The sequence below is a fragment of the Mesoplodon mirus genome (genome assembly GCF_964341445.2).
Source record: "Mesoplodon mirus genome assembly, chromosome: 8".
Taxonomy (NCBI): Eukaryota; Metazoa; Chordata; class Mammalia; order Artiodactyla; family Ziphiidae; genus Mesoplodon; species Mesoplodon mirus.
Window position 1 is genome coordinate 74,623,852 of NC_138984.1, and position 18,459 is coordinate 74,642,310.

Consider the following 18,459-nt stretch of genomic DNA (forward strand, 5'->3'; position numbering starts at 1 on the left):
AAAACATATTACCGTATTTTTCAGCAATGGGATATTTCAGAGTGAAGAAATAAGTCAACCGCTCTTCTGATTTAGTCAGTTTATATTTTATTTTAAATATTCATATCCTGCTTTGTTTCAGGAAGACTTCAAGCCTGCTGATATGTTTACTGTTCAAATATCAGCACAGTAATAATCAGGCCTTTGAAACTGTGGGTGAAAAATCCAGCAAATTTCAGTCATCTTTTATATATGTAAAGAGATTGTGTGGCATTTTACTTCCTGTCCCTTTTCACGGGAACTTTAAATATGGACGCTCCTCTCATCGGGTATCTTTATATTGGGAAGCTCTGCGTGAGGTTGAAGTTTTTATGTGGGGACTTGTTTAAAACACAGTTGTCTTTAAAGGCGGATTTGTCACAGCAAGGTTAGGGGTTGCCAATAAATCCATTTATAGCAACTTCTGTATTCCCTGCTCTAGACACACCATTGGGGTGACCCGTGCATGATTCCCGCAGGCCACACAAGACAGCAAGAGTCCTAGTTGATCCCTCCGTGAACAAGGCTGGTCTAAAAGGCTTCGGGTGTGGAGTAGGCTGCGCCCCCCCAGCCTGAATTACCTGCCTGGGAACCCAGGATTCCCGAATCCATAGGCCCTACCCCGGCTTTTGCTCTGCTGGGGGATACCAAAACATTTTGGGAACTCGGGAATTTAATTTACTGCTACCGACCGAAACAATAATAGCATCTTTGTGTTTCTCCTACCTCCATACCTCCCTCCTCCCGCCGATACAAGCATGACGTTTGCCCTCCAAGGATGTAGCACAGACAACACAGGGCCAGCCCCGAGCGGCTGGAGGAGGCTGCTGGGACCCGGCCCCGGGGACGCTCAAGGCAATCACCGGTCCCCAAACCTCCCTAATTCGCGTTCGGGAAAGAAAAAGACACAGCAGGCGAGGTGCCCTTTACACCTTACATCTGCTTTAGCTCATTCTTGCCCCAGAAAGTGAGTGAGTGTGTGTGTAGTTAAGTGAGGCAGAGAAAATTCAAGAAAGCCACACAAGTCACCGTAAAGCATCCACCAAAACTTCATCTTGGTTAATTGCTCCCATATGTCCTCCTCGGCTGTTTTCAAAATGCAGCAAGGAGGGGAGGCCAGGCCACTTCACTGATTTTTTTAGAGGTTGAAAAAAAGATGGACTATCGCCCATCTTGGGTCCAATCCTGCAGGGACCCAAGCGCAGCCTCGGGGGACTAGCCCCCAGGGGGGAAGCTGGGAACCCCGCAGAAAGTTCCCAGTTGGTCCCGGGAGCCGCCGCAAGCCTGGGCGGGGAGGGGCGCGGGAGGCGCGGCCCGGGCGGGCGCGCGAGAGGAAGGTGCCTTCGGGAACACGCGCAAGGGCGGGGATTCGCGCTGCCAATGAGGCCCCGGTGTGGGCCGTGCGAGGCGGGGGGACGGGCCGGAGCGCAGCCTGAGCTGTGGCAGCTGCGGGAGCAGCGGCCGCCTTGGGAGCTGGCGGAGAGGCAGCCGCGGAGCGCAGAGCTGGCCGCGCCCCGAGGCCCGGCCCTAGCGGTGGGGAACCGCACCGAGGAGCTGGAAACTTTCCCGGTAGGTAACTCCCGCCGCCCTGGCGCCGCCGCCGGCCTCCGCGCGTCCCGGGCAGCGACAGCTGCTGCGGTGCAGAGGGGAGCAGGGGTCTCGGGAGGAGGAGAGGGTGATGGGAGAGTGGAAAGGCATGTGGGAAAGTTTCTGGAGCCTCCCTGCCCCCGCTTCGCTGGGCACACCCGGGAGCTTTCCGGGGATAGGCACGAACTTGTTGGGCGCCTCGGGCCTCGGTCCTGGCGGCTCTGGAGAATCGGTGCCTTCCCTTCGCCTCAGCTCCGCGCCGGACCGAGCCGGCCCCGGGCGGAGCTGGGGTTCGGGGGCGCCGGGAACGCGCGACGGCACGCTCGAGTTTCTGGACCACCTCCGCCCGGCGCGTCTCCGCGCCCCCCTTCCCGCTTCCTCTGTTGCCTTCGGGCTTGGCAAGGGCCTGGGCTGCGCCTGGTACCTGGGGGTGGGGGGAGGCGAGGAAGAAGCGCACCTGGCACCGCGGGGTCCAGGGCGCCCCCGGAGGGTAGGTGAGCGTGGGGCGCGAAGTTGACGGGTTAACTTAAGCCTCGGAGGGAGTCATATTGCCCCACTCTGGGCTGAAGGTATTGCTTCGCTTCCAAGAACGCTGCAATGAGTATATCTACGTTCTTTTTTGGGGGGTGGGGGGGTGAGCTACGATTAGACCTTGAGGGAGAGTGAGAATTGTTTCAAGATTGTGTATGCCCCCCGCCCCGTTCTTGGAGACTGAAGAGTGCTCACTTCTTTGGGGGGACTTATGTCAGGGCGCACGTTCTTCCTGCCGGACTTTGGGGTGCGGGCGCGCAGCGCTGTGGGTGTGACGGTCTCCCCGCTTTGGCGCGGCAGCTTTCCGGAACGGCTGGCGAGGAAGGAAGCCCCAAGGCATTGTGTGCCGAGTTTGCAGACAGAAATGTCTCTGGACTGGCGTTCTCAAAACTTACTTCACTTATTGTGTAAGGCTCCGGGAGGAAATGTGGCGGTGGCCAGGTAGAAATACGGCGCCGCGGCCAGGGCTTCGGAGGACGCCGGGCTCGGCGACAGTCTACCCCTCCCAACCCCCTCCAGCCCACTGTTGGCAGCCCCAGATCCTCGTGTATTGAGGGATGGGACTCGTCTCGGTAGCGCTGTTCCCTGCTTGAGTCAACTCCGGGAGGTTAGGAGGGCACCTTCATCTTGAACTTGACCCTGGGAGCATCGCCGTCTGGGCGGGTTACAAGGTAAAAGGAAGCTGAATTTTCCCGTGGGATGGGCCTCGAACTCTGGCATGGAAAGGAAGTGACTGGTTAAAAATCTTTGAGGAATGGCCTTAGGACTGCTGAGGTCGTTAACTCCAAATGCCACACCATCAGACTGCAGAAGTTAATGTGTTTGGAGGCGGGTGGGGATAGGAGAGGAAAGGAGAAACCTGGTGAGTTGGTACAGAGAGTTGGTATTTCTGCGTAGTGGAAATGAAGGGAGTCTGCATCTCTGCTTTCACCAGATCCGCTACTCTCTCTCTCCCTTTTTTTTTTTTTTTCTTTCCTTCCTGGGTCATCGTTATTCCAGCCAGCCTGGCACTCCTGGGATGGGGGAGGGGAAGGAGAAGAAAGCAGTTGGGAAGCTTCTCTGGCCAGCTTGGAGGTATTTAGGATCTGCTACTAGGAAGATTCCAGGATTTTAACAGCTGCTTTTTGATTGCTGGGAATGAAAGAATTTATGAGCCACCGAGAGATGTTCATTATAGTGGTAGTCTGACTGTTTTACTCATCTAAGCTACTGAAGATCTCACAAGGGACCTTCCCTGGAGTATGCCAGTTTTTGCAAAATTTGTGTCAGCCAGAATGCTTGGTGGGTGTCAGTCAGAACTCATCGTAAATATATCCTGGCGGTATTAAGATGAAAAGTATGTGGGAATGAAGGAAATATGGTATCTGACATCCTTCAGGACTTCCTCTTAGGGTTGCTCCTGTTACCTGCCAAGTGAATTTGGTCCAGGCTTCCGGATTGTTGTGATTTGACAATAAGAGATGGGAAATAGTGTCATCAATTTTAATGGAGGCAGGAAAGTCCAGAAATAAATTTAAGGTCACTTTTCATGACCCTGTCTTTCAGCTGTGATACCACAAACTTAACTTTTACTGGGATTTGGGAGCCATGGTTTTCTTGCTTTTTTGGTTTAACCACCAGAATGTCTAAATTATCATAATTTATGTCCATCGTGGAACTAAAACATAACTAACTGATTCATAGTCAGCCTTTTTCTGCTTCCCATAACAGCCTGTAGAAAAGAACATTTCGTCTCTTTAACCACACACAATTTATTTGGTGCCATAGTGGGTTTTTGATAGTGGGTGATTGAGGGCACAAATCTAAAGACAATGGAATTTTCTCGATTAAATTGTTCATTTTTAGGCAACATCCCCCTCTGAGTTGCTGATTAATCCTTTGTCTCCCGGGAACATTAAAATCGGTTTCCCTGGGCTGCTAGAACTGTAATCCATATTATAATGATGCCTGCCAGCATAGCTGGAGGTTCCTGTTATGTCGATGTTTCCATTAGACATTTCTAACCCAATTGTAAAGTTTTTTTTCTGGGTTGGGTTACAAGTAGGCTGTGAGTCTCATAGTCAGAGAGATGGCTTTATTTATTTATTTTTTTGTGGTACGCGGGCCTCTCACTGTTGTGGCCTCTCCCATTGCGGAGCACAGGCTCCGGACGCGCAGGCCCAGTGGCTATGGCTCATGGGCCCAGCCGCTCCACGGCATGTGGAATCTTCCCGGACCGGGGCACGAACCCGTGTTCCCTGCATCGGCAGGCGGACTCTCAACCACCGCGCCACCAGGGAAACCCATGGCTTTATTTTTTATCTTTCTCATGAAAAGTTTGTTTAACTTGTAAGGTACAGGAGTAAAGTTTACAAAAGCAAAATAAAGCAGAAGAAATATATGTATTGCTGGGGAGAAATTTGTTTTAGTTCCTAGGATAGCTTTGTTTTGAACCATCCTTTAAAATGCATATTTCAGTGGTGGAAAAAGTAGAACCTCTTCCCAACCTCCCACCAGTTTACAAATGTTGTCTGTTTACTAGGGTCTTAAGACTTTCTGGGCCTTAGTTTTCTCATTGTTATCATCCCTGTAATGGGATTACCTTTCAGCCGTAAAGTTCTGTGACTATCCAATAGTTTGAGAAATGTAGGCATTCTGGAGCCAGTACTGTAATATTAGAATAGTACTTTGGGGTTTGTAAAGGGCTTTACTTACATATTTTATCCTTAAACCCTCAGTTAAGTAAACTGAGGCGGGACAAGTTAGATCAGTTCGCTTGATATCATCTATAAACGGTGGAGGTGAACTTGAACCTAGGTCTTCTGATTCTGCCTATTCCCACTCCCATATCTCTCTTTATTCATGGAGTCGCAAGTAAGTTGGCTAAAACTTGACAAACAGACTAATGTTAATATGTGGCATTTCATTTATGGGTTATTCGGGTTTCAGAACCCCAGGGTTAAATTAACATCTATGCTTTGATGTCAGAGATTAAAAACAGTTCAGTAATAAAACTTTCTTCCCAAGAGAGTTTCAGAAATTCACATACCTCAAAGTAATCATTTGTTTATTTTCAACTTCTTTTTTATTAAGTAGGCTTCAGGGTCTCGTGTGATTTATAATCCAGACTAGTAACCCAGACAGCATTCTTAAGGAAATCACTTCTCAAATCTGTACATCTTTTTTAAAATAAGTAGTGAACATATCATTTGCCTTTTTTCTTGGTATCTCTCAGCTGAATTACAAAGCCTGGATAAATGTCCCATTTTTCGTGACATCCTTCTTGGGCTCTTTCTACTGATGTCTGGGTAAGTCTGATTTTGCAGCACTTTCTGTGCTAAATAAATTCTTCCCTTATGCTATTGGCTTAACGGTAAAGAAGTAGTAGGCTGCAGGTGACCCATTTTCACTGTGACTCTAAATGTTTGTACTGCGTCCTGCTTGCCTATTTAAGAGCGCTGAGTGCAACTTGACACTCATCTGGAAGCTGGTATGGATTTTCTTTAAAAGGTTCTAAAATAAAATTATGTGCTAAGCTATAGGCTCTTTTATGTCTGAGCAACCTGTTCATCTTCAGCTCTTTAAACTTATTCTCAGAAGACCATCTTTTTAAAATATTAAGCAATGGGGTTTAAACCTCAGGAAGAGGATGCATCAATGAGTTCTGATTGGCTGACAATAAAATAAAAAGGCTGCCATTTTCAGGTGTGCGTGGAGAGACAGTGTTATGAAGCAGTATTTGCTAATGAAGTTGGGAGACTTGGTTATCAGTGTAACAGAAGGGGACAAGAGCAGCAAAGCAGAGGAATGGCTTCTGGTTTTTTATTATGAGGAGAATGGATTTTGAAGGTTAGGGGAGGACTTTTGATAAAGAAGGCTATCGGGAGACGTTATCTTGTGCAGTGTCGAAGGGGTTCTGGTTTGGGTTGACTGTGTTACTGATGAGGGATGCCCTTCTAGGGTAGATGTTGTCTTTAGGGGCTCCTGCAGGTGTGTGTGATCAAGGAGAATATTCTGGAAAGAAGAGTCATATAGGTAGGAATGTCAAGGACAAGAAAAGTATTGCAGAGGGATGGCATAGTCCCTGAATTTTAGCACAGATTTTGCCACTACCATGAGGGAATTTATTAGTAAAAATCTTCCAGTCACAACTATATAGATGTGAACCCAGGATGTTCAGCCGTACAGCCCAGAACCACGGTGACTCACCACTCACCACCCTCTCTGCCACGCCCAGAACAAGGCTTATTACCTCTGTGAGTTGGGGTCGGAGTTGGGGAAGTCTCTAAGAAACACTTGGCTGTGACCTTTTCATGAATATATGCTCATGCAAAAATGGGATCTTCTATTACATGTGCTTTTGAAGAAATATGTACAAGATTTGACACACAAGGGTGCATGTAATGTATCTGCACAGTTTAGAGTACAGTATATACTTATGTGATGTGTTTTTTCTCCTGTCATATCAGTATATTCTTCTTTGGCACGGTTTTAATGGCTGTCTAGTAAATCCATTACATACATTACTATAATTTATTTTAACCAACCCATTTTGACATCTAGGTGTTTTGGAAAGAAATATCTCTCAGGCTATCAGAGCCCATTGGCTCAGATGTGATTTACTCATCATTAAATCACAGGGCCCAATAAAAAATAAATTAAAAAATCATAGGGCCCAGTACACAGGGGTACCTAGCTGCTGGTACCTTCAAAACCTCTCATCATCAAGAAACTGACTCTTTGTTCTTAGTTCCAACTGGAGAAAACCCTGGAGAGAACCCAGATTGGCCTGATGCCAGCCAAAGGAGAGTTACGGTTGGCAGTCCCCATTAGACCCACAAGATGGGACTGTGGGGAGACAAAGTATCCTACAAAGAAGGGGGTTATTATTAGTGGAAGAGAGAGGGAGCTGGGTAAACAAAAAGAGCTCGCTGTCTAATGCAGGATATGTTTCCAAAAGTGGTGTTGATGGTCATAACAACATACCACTATGCTAAAGAATGTGAACATTTTTAATGCTCTTGTGATATATACCCTATAGTCTTGAGAGTAGTAGACTTTTCCACACTCTGTGGGGATTTGAATTGCTGCGTGCACAGGCGCTTGTGTAACAGGGTATTGAATTACTGCAAAAAACTCGGAAGTTGGTCATTATTCCCATGTAACCCATTATACTCCCCTCGGTCTGCCATGCTTTATACTAAATTACTTGGGATTAGTAACATCAATTCTTAATGTTTATTGAGTGCTTGCTGACTCTGAGCTAGATGATTGAATTTTAAAAATTCTGTGGAAATGAAACAGCATTGTTCTTTCTTCACCTACTGTCCTACATATGTAGAGTGCTGTGGCAGGGATAGTTTCTTGCCCATACCACAGCATTCCCCATCCTGGTCCTCCCTGCCTTCTTGTGGCTTAAACCAACAACCTTTATTTGCTTGGGATTCAGAAATTGGAGCTGGGTTCAGCAGGGTGGCTTTTCTGCCTGGGTCTAGGCTCACTCATGCTCTGGTGGTTACATGATTCATAGCAGGGGCCCACTGCTGTAAGAATTTACCACATTGCTTGATAACCTAATCCTGCTTTTGATTAGTTTTCCATTGCCCATATGTTGCAGGGTAAGTTGGGTGTACCTCTGGACCCAGGGAGTGCATCTTGATTAAGCCAAGTCAACCTTAGTAATTACCATACCTGTTGCTAGTGACTGGTTAATGATTAAGTGTTTGACCAACTATTGGGTCCCACCATATTGAGAACCTAAGATTGTCAGCACAATAAAACAGGTTGACACTCTGAAAATCACAGAGTACAAAGACGGAAGGAGCCTAAGACCACAGGGACTTTTTTTAGCTGCTGAATTAACCAACCCTAAAACCACTGTGACTCAGAACTTCTTATGTGGGAAAATTTTTTTTTATTATTGTTTGAGGCAGTGATCTCCAAAGTGGAGTGTGCCAGACCATCCAATATGGGAAGAAAGAAAATATTAAAAGTTTATCTAGAAAAAAAATAAGCTTTACTAATATTTAATAGATGAGTTGACACTGGTTGTTATATCTGAAAGTCTTCTTGTCACTTAGGTTATAGAAGGTCGCCTGAGGGAAGAGGAGGCATTTTACAACCTGGTGGAACTGACAGTGGTGCCCTCATTCTTATTCTTGTCTTTGGTGAACTCTATCCATGTAAATGGATTTATGGGTTATATCATCTAGTTTTGTTTTCTTTTTTTTTTGCGGTATGCGGGACTCTCACTGTTGTGGCCTCTCCTGTTGCGGAGCACAGGCTCCGGATGCGCAGGCTCAATGGCCATGGCTCGCGGGCCCAGCCGCTCCACGGCATGTGGGATCCTCCCGGACCGGGACACAAACCCGTGTCCCCTGCATCGGCAGGCAGACTCTCAACCACTGTGCCACCAGGGAAGCCCTATCATCTAGTTTTAAGTAGACTGACTACAACAAAATAGGCAAGTGGTTTAAAAAGATTCTTGCAAAGAAAGTTGAATGGTAATGATGTAAATCTACAGGAATAAGAACATGTCTTATTTGAGATTAGGAAATGCCTTTTAAATCAAATTTAATGAGTTGGCACCAAAATTGTGTATGGATGTGTATTAATAAATGCAAATAAACCTAAGAATACTGTTTGGATAATTCTCATCCTTTAAAGAGTTTTTGATGGATGTTTTATAATGTATATACTACATTAGTATACACATGTAATTCATAACTAGTGTTTTAATTATGTATAAATTATTAGGGTACATGTTTACTTTTTTTTACTGTTAGGGCTGCATGATCAAAAGGTTTTGAGACCCCAGTTTAAGTCACTTATTGTCCCTTATTGTCACATAGTTTTTGTTACTTGCAGCTGAAAACACCGTAGCTAATGCAAGGACAGATAAGAGCCCTGGCTGTTGCCCTTTTATTCATAGGTTTCAAGATTCTCTATGGTCTGATTTGTAACTTTCTTTACTACACCCACTTGTCCTCCATGTGTCTCTGCCACTGAGACTGTAACTGTCCTACTTCGTTTCAATTTTGCCTCTGAGGAGGCTGTCCTCCCCTCCCCCCACCACTGAAATTTTCATTGTCCTTCAAGGCCTAGCTTAAGTAAATACTGCTTTCTCATTCACATTTTTCTGATTTCTCCCTTCTGCCTCTAAATGGTTCCTTCTATTTAATCCCCCCAGCACATTGCTTGTACATTGATTGTAATGTTTTTCTCTTTTTGTCTTTTATTAAAAAGTCATTTGCCTGCTTGCTTTGCCTATGGGTTGTAGGCCTCTTGATGGTTGGGTCCTGGCTTGCCTTAGTCATTATAAAAAATTGCTTGTTTCCCCTTCTGGGAGAAAGGCAGGCAGACAACCCGCAGTTGTTAAACACTGCTCTATGCTGTTTACCATGGGGAGGGTCTCTCTCCTCCAGCCCTTGACAACCTTAGGAGGTAGAGAGCGCCATGTACATGTGAGGGATCTGAGAGCAAGGAGCACACATGGCCAAGACAGGAAGATCCAGGATCCAAACCAGGGTCACTTTATTCCAGAGCAGTTTTGTCTGCCCTCATATGTGTTGCCTGCAGTTACACATTGTCCTTTTATGTGGGAACACTGGCATGGGTGAAAATGGAAAGCTCCATGGGATGATGCTACAAAGATATTACTGGACCATCCTAGGCAGGTGTAGTAAGTTCTAAGGAGAGTCTGCTCTCCTTGTGGAATAATAGGAAAGGCCTGGAGGATGATATGTATGAAGATCTAAATGCCTGTGGACAGTTAGCTGTCTGCAAGTACCCCCAAGCAAAATCATGTGTGATAGTCCCTGTGGTAGGGTCTGGCCTGAGCATCCCCACTGAGAGACAGGGGGTGAGGGACACTACACTGCTCAGCTGAATCAAATTATTTATGCCAACATTCTCTCCATGGTAAGGATAATTGAGGGTTGACAGGTTGTCAGCTTTCAAATTGAGCCATGTTAGATGTATGTTATGATGGAAAACAGGCGTCTCTCCAGGGTTTTGAGGGTCAGATGATGGAATGTATATGAAAGGGTTTTGAATGTTGTAAATTACTTCCTAGATGCCAGGGAGACATCAAATTTGATTCTTTCCTTGTAGTAGTGACTTCTAGCTTAGATTTCTTTGTTAACCATTTTTGTGTTCTTTTAAGTGAATGTCCAAAGGATTTTTTAAAAGTATTGGGGAATAGGACACAGTTTTTCTCAAATGAACTACAGATAACTCAAAGCTTGCTATAAAACTTTTAGCCGTGGAGTAAGTAGAATTTGTGGTAAGGTGAATTTGTCTTGGGATTTAGTTGTTCAAGTACCCATAGGATCTGTTTATAAGAATGGGACCACTTCTGGTGCATAAAGATGGAAATCTGAGGGTCTTTGAGGTAAGTTATTAGGAACCCTTAAGTACCACCTGAAGGACTGTGAAGGAGTTTTGATTTGAGGTTATGTTTTGTTCTGTTTTGTGTTTTTTTTCTGTGAAGCCAGTTACTTATTTTGAGGAGTCTCTGGAGAGGGTTTGGGGAGGGACCCTTTGAAATATCTCAAGATACTTTTGAAAGTGAAAACTAGGTGTGGTTTGAAACTTAAGAATTTGAAATCTATTCCATTGTAGATTTCCAATAAAGTGGATGTGAAAAAGTGAAATTTAAGTCCATTTGAGGGAAATTTTCCAGTGGCAATTTCATATTACAGAAAGAGTATGACATAAATTAAAGCATGTTAACTTAGAGAGTAAATATAATAATTTATCAACTCAAAAGACAGAAAAGGTGAGCGGCTCCTAAGTTGCAAATAGATGCAGTTGTGAATATTTGATTATTCAGGATTCTTGAAGCTTGCACGTGACTTAAGAGAACCTCACTTCAGGGTGGTTTATCTAGATAAGGCAGCAGTTCCCAAAGTGGGTTCCACGGAAATGGACTCTCAGGAAATTAATAGACATTATGCAGGGAAGCAAGGTTTTGTGTTCAAATAAGCAGGAAGATCTGGGTTAACAAAAGTAAAACAGGTGTTTTTGTTTTTAACTGCAGGACTTTTGAGCATCCTTATTTCTAACGTTCATTCTCAATCTCCTTGAAGGGAAACAGAGAAGTTAGTATTTCCCAAGTGCATTGAATTGTAGAAGCTTTTTTTGCAGAGCATCTCTTAGCGAAGACAATGTTGGGTTATTTTGCTGAAATATTTTAAAGCAAATCCCAGGCATCATATAATTTCACCTGACAAATTTTAGTATGCATTTCTAACTAAGGACTTAAGGACAAAAATCACCACCTCATTATCACTTTTAATAAAATTAAGAGTAATTTCTTACTGTGATCTAATTGTCCTCCAAATGTCATTTGTCACCATTTCTGGTTTTTGGAACCAGGATTCAGTCAAGGGTTACATATTGCACTGTGGGTTGTTGCTTTTGTCCCTGTAGTTTTTTTAAATATAGAAAAATGCTATCTTACCACCTCCTCCCTCCCTCTGCTGACTTTTAGAAGAGAACTTGTAGGATGTACCATATCTGAATTTGTTTCCTTGTGTTGGTGTTTACCTTGTTCGTTTGTCCTCTGTATTTTCTGTAAACTAGAGGCTTTCCTTTAATCTAAAGGCACGTTTAGATTCAGGTTAAATATTTTTCTCAAGAATGGGTCCTGGACTGTGCTTTTTTCTCCTTATGATTTGGGAGCAGGCAATTTAATTTAGCAATTCATAAGTTGCTTTCTTTAAAATATAAAGAAGTAATGGGGGCTTCCCTGGTGACGCGGTGGATAAGAATCCGCCTGCCAATGCAGGGAACATGGGTTCACGCCCTGGTCTGGGAAGATCCCACATGCCACGGAGCAACTAAGCCTGTGCACCACAACTACTGAGCCTGCACTCTAGAGCCCACGAGCCACAACTACTGAGCCCACGAGCACAACTACTGAAGCCCGTGCGCCTAGAGCCCCTGCTCCGCAACAAGAGAAGCCACAACAATGAGAGGCCGGTGCACTGCAATGAAGAGTAGCCCCCGCTCGCCATAACTAGAAAAAGCCCATGCGCAGCAACAAAGGCCCAAAGCAGCCCAAAATAAATAAAATAAAATAAATTTATTAAAAAAAAAAAGAAGTAATGGCTTAGAGTTTGTTTGGAAATTTATTAATATATCGTGGGAGAGGGGTGCAAGTTCAATTTATTCCAGTTGTGGTTGGAAACACCATGGTATTCTGAATAGTTGGCCTGGTTAAATGGGTATAAGTTTTCAGTATATCTTAAGACTATAAATCATGTGACTCTTGGGTAAAATGGCTTGAGTGTTAAACATTTCTGGTGGTAGAATTTTATTCAGAATGACAAGTTACCTGAGTTATAATGGTAAAACGCTGTTCTATAAAGATTTATTTCTAAATACATTAATTTAGGAATATGCATTAATTCTACCTCTATTCGACAAATTTTAACGGAATATTTTTCTGATAAATGCTTATGCTGATTTGAAGTACAGCCATAAATCTAAATACACCCTCAGGGTGATAATTTTATATGTACATTGTCTTGGAAACCCAGACATGTAAATAAAAGTTCGTATCATAACTGACTTTGCTAACTTAATTTGATATTTAAGTTTTTTCCCTTGATATCTTTCCAAGTGCTTGTTGTATGTCTGGGAAAAATCAAACTTAAAGGCATTTTGTATGTCTTATTGAAGAATAGCATGGTATATATAGAGTAGCTTTGATGGACGGAAGCTATCATTGGCAGTTCCCAGCATATTCTTATGTTTACTGCTTAGTGGGCAGGGATACTATTTTATACATTACACCTTGCCTGTTGTGAATAATAAGGTGCCTTGGACAGAGTAGTGCTTTGTACCTTTAGTAGTACACCAAAAATATACACATATACACTGCTTTTTTCTCCTCCTTTTTAAAAAATACAAATATATAGGAGATAGTGAAAAAAAACATGATCTTTGAAGCCAGATGAACCATGGATAGTTTACTGGACCTCTGTCGCTTTGTTTGTAAAATGGGATAGTAATTCCTGTTTCATAGGGTTCATGCCAAGACTAAAGGTGAGAACCTGTACAAAATATTTCAGCTGGCTAAAAAGTTCGTTCGGGTTTTCTGTAACATCTGACATACATAGCAGTGTGCTTGACTCATAGGTGCCCAAAACAGGTCCTTTTCTCCCTTCTCCTCTTAACCCTATTTTTATTTTTAAAAATTTTATTCATTTATTTATTTATGGCTGCATTGGGTCTTCGTCGCTGTGCACGGGCTTTCTCTAGTTGCGGCGAGCGGGGGCTACTCTCCGTTGCGGCGCGTGGGCTTCTCATTGAGGTGGCTTCTCTCGTTGCCGAGCACGGGCTTAGTTGCTCCGTGGCATGTGGGATCTTCCCAGACCAGAACTTGAATCCACGTCCCCTGCACTGGCAGGCGGATTCTTAACCACTGCGCCACCAGGGAAGCTCCTTAACCCTATTTTTAAATTCAGCTTTCTGGATCAGTAATTGAATGGAAGTTTCTGTTTGTTCTGAGGGTTTTAAAAATTGCTAACTTTAAGGTACTTGTTACAGAAGTCCAGATAAGAGCTTGATTTCAAGATAACCTTTATGCATAATTTCTCAGTTGCTTATATTAAAACAATGAGATGTTTATATGAAATGTTTTGAACAAACAAGTGGGACATTTTTAGATGGTAATATATAGAGGAGAAGGGACCAGAGAATAAAATGGGTATTTTATTATTGCCATGAGGATACTGCTAACAAACCTTCTGGTTTTAATGAAAGTCAGTATTTAAATAGTCCATTTATTTACTAAGCCTGTGAGAACATGAGATGCTCTGCACTTACGTAGAGTTTTGCTGGAGTGCGGTTTAGAATGAGAAACTTTATTTTACTTAGATGGAGTAAGTCTGTAGTGCCACACTCAAGTCCTACGTGTGGTTTATTTATGAACAGGGCCACCGCCAACGTGGAGCGCAGTCTTCCCTGCAGAGGAGAGGCATCGGTGCTTCCCTGAAGGGCCCCGAATCCTCACGAGGCGGGGAGGACTCTCTTTACTGGCTTGTGCCCTATTAAAGATTCATGGAAAGGGAGAATTAATATGATTAATTCTGATGATGTTCGAGGCCTGAGTTAGTGGGAGGAAGAATATGAACGTCAGTTGAATACCTTTTAACGTGGATTTAGGGTGCATTAGCTCCTATAACATTCGCAGAAACTTTTCAGAGTGCTGTTGTCGTTATCCTCATTTTGCAGACAAGGAAATGGGCTACGTTTGAACAGCCTACGTTTTGAACAGCAGAAGTCAAGGAACAGCTTGGAGGTTGCTTAAATAGGCATTAATGGGTGAAGCAAGATATGTTTTCTTCTATCAGGTGTTTCTAAGTCTTGGGGCATTTGGCTTTGTTAATGCTGGTGGAAGAAGAGGTCTCACGAAGACAAGGGCGCACGCTGCTCCCTGCCCTGGTAGTACCTGTTCTCTGAGAGCGACCTTGATTCCTTAAGGCCACTCAAGTTCAGGTGCACTGGAGCTTTTTTACACTTTTTTTTTTTTTTTTTACACTTTTTTTTCCTGCCATGAAGTAACAGTTTATCCCTTCCTTTCTGAAATGTTTTGTTTAAGCAAGAAGGACTCCTTAAATTGTCCAGCTCCACATACAAAAGTCAAGCCAGGAGGAATCAAAGAGCGTGATTGCCCCTCCCATCATGGAAACAGTGATGAGATACCATTTTTAGAGGGATAGTGATTGAGTTCTAAGCTGATGGGATTTATAGGCATTTGACCTTGACAGGGCTTTTTTTTTTTTGCTTTCTTCATTAAGAGCAGTCTTAGCTAGCTCAGAGAATATAATATCCTTAGGAGTTTTAGAAGTAAAAAGTTACCATGAAGGTGTTAACTGTTTGACAGATTAGAAACTGTTTTCACTTGTCAAAGGGTGGCGGAAGTCTTGCATTAATTTTTCCAACAAATATTTCTTGAGGGCTGTCATTGTGCCCTTCTGAGTTTGAAGCCCAGCTCTGTGTCAGTCTGAGGAGACAAGTGCATGCAGAGTACAAATGTTAGAGAGACACGTGCGCAGCCGGGAGCCAAGACGAGGAAGGGGAGGAGGCGTTGGGGCTGGGGAAGGCTTCAGGGCGGAGGTGGAGGATGCCTAGCCCTTTGCCAGGTGGGGAAGAGAGTGAGGGGCTTTCTATGAAGGGAGCCTGCTGAGCAGAGGCTGGGAGGCATGAAAATACAAGTCATGTTTGGGGTGTTGTTACTAGAACAGATGGTGCCTGGCATTTGGGTACAGTGGCAGGGAGGGGAGAGCCAGATTGCAAAAGGCCTTGCTTGCCAGGCAAAGAAGTACGGACTTGATCCTATGAAGCCAGTGATAGCTGTCAAAGGTTTTAAAGCAGGGAGATGATGAAATCAGAGCCGCGTGTTGGAGAAAAGCTTGGGTGGCGGCAGTGTGGAGGAGAGCCTGGCGTGGGGACAGATGGGTGGCAGGGCTCTCCGTTATGAGGCTTTTGAAGTAGGTCAGGTGAAAGATGATGTTCGAGGCCTGAGTTAGTGGGAGGAAGAATATGAACGTCAGTTGAATACCTTTTAACGTGGATTTAGGGTGCATTAGCTCCTATAACATTCGCAAAGCCTTTTCAGAGTGCTGTTGTCGTTATCCTCATTTTGCAGACGAGGAAACAGGCTCAGCCAAGATTTGAACTCAGGTTGCCGGTCCTCTGTCACCATGCTTTTAGAACAGGGATGAGAACACAGAACGTGTGCATGGAGAGATGATTTTTGCAGTGGAGTGGAAGCTGCTTCCAGAACAGAAAAGGAATACTTGGCAGCTGACTGGAGGTAGAGAGCAAGGCTGCTTCCAGGCTGGGCAGCAAGCTGGAGACGATGAATGATACCGGGAACCGAGAACCCTCTCGGGACGGGAGGGGCAGGTTCAGGGCCCCTCTGGGATACCCAGCTGGAAACGCCCAGTGGGCAGTAGGAAATTTGGTTCTTGAAGCAGCATCCCCGCCTCCCTGTAGAAACTCCTTCACGTCCTCTGGGTGGGCTTGGAGTAGAACTTCTGTGGGTGGACATAGGTAACAGCTTCTACTCCTGTAGCCCCTAGTTCCAGGCAGTATTGTGCTGCACATAGGAATCACGTGGGGCACTTACTCTGAATGCACATTTCCAGGCCTGCCCACAGGTGGTATTTCAGTAGGTCTGGAGTGGGGTTTGGCAACTACATTTGTATCAAGACCTTGGGGTGAGTGAGGAAGGGTGCAACAGGATCATACTTTTGAGAATGTTTGGCTGTGAATGGTCTAGGCTGTCTTTTAATTTTACTTCTATCACAGAGCTTTTGAGAGCTCTTTAAACAGCATGACGCTGATCTCTGGTGAAAAGCAACACCTAGGAAAATTGCTTGTTTTTAGGAACTTATGTACATTCATATTTAATTCTGCTAAGGATGCTTTTTAGTTATTTGGATTAATACTCAAAAGTAGCAAGCCCTCAAAGTTAGGTTTGTTTTTGCCTTTTTATGTATTTATTTATTTATTTTTGCGGTACGCGGGCCTCTCACTGCTGTGGCCTCTCCCGTTGCGGAGCACGGGCTCCGGACGCGCAGGCTCAGCGGCCATGGCTCACGGGCCCAGCTGCTCCGCGTCATGTGGGATCTTCCCGGACCGGGGCACGAACCCGTGTCCCCTGCATCGGCAGGCGGACTCTCAACCACTGCGCCACCAGGGAAGCCCTGTTTTTGCCTTTTAAGTGGACCTTTGGCAAGAAATTTCTAGTGAAATTAGTTTCTGAGTATTTTTCTTGCTTACGAAAAATAGGTTGGAGGAGGGAACCTGGGATGTAGAGAGTGAGGAATAATAGCATGGGGTTCTTGGTTTGCCTGGGTGTGGCCTAGGTTGTCACAGACGAAAAGGTCACTGAATGGGGATCTGATGTACAGCATGGTGACTATAATTAACCATACTATATTATAGATTTGAAAGTTGTCAAGAAAGTAGATCTTAAATGTTATCACCACACACAGACGCAAGTGGTAATTATGTGAGGGGATGGTGGTATGAACTAACCTTAATGTAATCATTTTGCAGTACTATATATGTGTGTCAAATCATCATGTTGTATGCCTTAAACTTACATACATATCCATGATATCTCAATAAAGCTGGAAAAAAAAAGTCACTGAAAGGGACTCAACTCTTAGAAATCTGGGTTTTAAACCCAATCAACCCGCCGGTTATTACACTATTTGCTTGTTATTAGTCTGACCCCAGCCTGGATCCCTCTCCCCTTCTTCTCTGTCAGTTGGGTCTTTTTTTTTTTTTTTTTTTTCCTATTGAGATAGAATTGACATGTAACATTATATTAGTTTGAGGTGTGCAACATAATGATCCAGCATTTGTAGATGCTGTGAAATGATCACCACAGTAAGTCTAGTTAACATCCATCACCACACATAGCTACAGTTTTTTATCCCTTGTGAGGAGAACTTTTAAGATCTATTTTCTTGACAACTTTCAAATATACAATACAGTATCATTAACTATAGTCACCATGCTGTACATTATATCCCCAGGACTTATTTCATAACAAGTTTTACCTTTTGGCCACCTTCACTGACATCCCCCCATTCCCTCCCCCCAGAGCCCCTCCACCCCCTACCCCTGTCTTATCTTTTTTTGGTACATGAGACTTTGAAGCCAGACAGACTGGGTTCAAGTCCCAGCTCAGCCCCTTAGCATCAGTGTGACCCTGGGCGGATTACGTAGCCTCCTGAGCTTGTTTTCTGTGACTTTGGAATGCTGGTACTTTTGAAGGTTGTTCTGGGAATTGAGTGACATGGGTCCAAACACCTGGCCCTAAACCCAGCCATACTCCCTAACCATGGGAGAGAGGGTGAGGAGTGGAGATGTGCTTCAGTCAGCACACCGCAAGTGCCTACTCACTACACTGGGCAGTATATTCAGGGATGACTGCACAGTGCGTTTCTTTACAGCCCTTACCTACCTTATTGCACCTTTCCTCCAGAGTCAGGAGGCATTCTTGTTTGGGTGTGGCTGATGATACACAGAAAGGGTTTTTTTGGTTTTTGTTTTCAGCCTGTGTGTCTTTTTTGCTGGTGTCTGGTTACCCTTGGGATAAGTTTTGCTTCTTTGTCTCCCCTAGTGAACAAGGTTTGGGTTCATTGACTGCTGCTGATTGGTTCATATTTCTCCTGTGTGGGAGGGAGGAGCTGCCTCCTCTGGTTTTCCCACCTTTGCTAAATGCCATTTACTACTTCCTGTGTTAATTAGGGGGCCTTTCCTTAGTTGCCTTTCCTTAGTCCCCATCCCGGTGGAGGGGACGGGAGGGGGCCC

The 18,459-nt window shown here is 44.4% G+C and overlaps 1 protein-coding gene across 1 annotated transcript in view; it reads left to right on the top strand.

Annotated features, from left to right (window-relative positions):
• Positions 1–1,498: 1,498 nt before the first annotated feature.
• Positions 1,499–18,459, top strand: part of TANC1 (tetratricopeptide repeat, ankyrin repeat and coiled-coil containing 1) — a 239,929-nt gene continuing 222,968 nt past the window's right edge. The window contains exon 1 of the mRNA XM_082629880.1: positions 1,499–1,587. The gene's annotated coding sequence lies outside the window, so the exon portion shown is untranslated. The remainder of the gene's footprint in view (positions 1,588–18,459) is intronic.